The following is a 689-nucleotide window of genomic DNA, read 5'->3' on the forward strand; positions in this document are numbered from 1 at the left end:
CTGAAATAAATCCAGCCCTCCTGTTTATTCTCTTACAACACATTAATAAGAGGCTATTCCAATGAAAAAGAAAGAAAACCTATTTAAAACTAATAAAAGGATTTTTTAGTTTTTTATTTTATTTTATTTTTTTTACACACCACATACTTAACCTGTAGAACTCTCTCCCACAACATAGCAATAAAGCCAAAAAAGGTTAAAAGTTTCAGAACATAAAGAAAGCAAGTGGCTAAAAAGAAAGACCTACAAAGGATGGAGGACAGGATCCATCTCCAAGGAGGAATATTACACACTTTTTACCTTGGCGGCGGAGGTAGCAGCAGCAGCAGCAGCGGAGACAGTGGCGGGGGCAGCAACAGCTGATTCCCCCTAAGGTACGTGGGGCAGAGGGCGCAGCACAGCTGAGGCAGATTCGGAGGGGAAGCCCTTCGGTGCCGCCTTAGCTTGCTGGACAGGGAGCCGCGCACGTGAGCCGCACGCAAACATGCGCGCTCTGTAAGGGCATGCCGGCGTTCACATAAGGTGGGCATGAGGTAGCTGCACAAAGAGGCACCTCCAGGGAGCAAAGCAGTGGGCGCACCTCTGCAGGTATGGTGATGCAGATGCAGAGCGCAGCTGCCAGGGGTCCCGCCCTGGTGCTGCCGCCTACTGTGGGCTCTTCTGAGGCCTCCACCCAGACGGAGCTCATG

At 50.2% G+C, this 689-nt stretch overlaps 1 protein-coding gene across 1 annotated transcript in view; it reads right to left on the bottom strand.

The window, feature by feature from the left end:
- Positions 1-689, bottom strand: part of TTLL5 (tubulin tyrosine ligase like 5) — a 218,412-nt gene that overhangs the window by 37,855 nt on the left and 179,868 nt on the right. The gene's annotated exons all lie outside the window — the stretch shown is intronic.

Source organism: Gavialis gangeticus, unplaced genomic scaffold, assembly GCF_001723915.1.
Source record: "Gavialis gangeticus isolate Ggan-Ray unplaced genomic scaffold, GavGan_comp1, whole genome shotgun sequence".
NCBI classification, from domain to species: domain Eukaryota; kingdom Metazoa; phylum Chordata; order Crocodylia; family Gavialidae; genus Gavialis; species Gavialis gangeticus.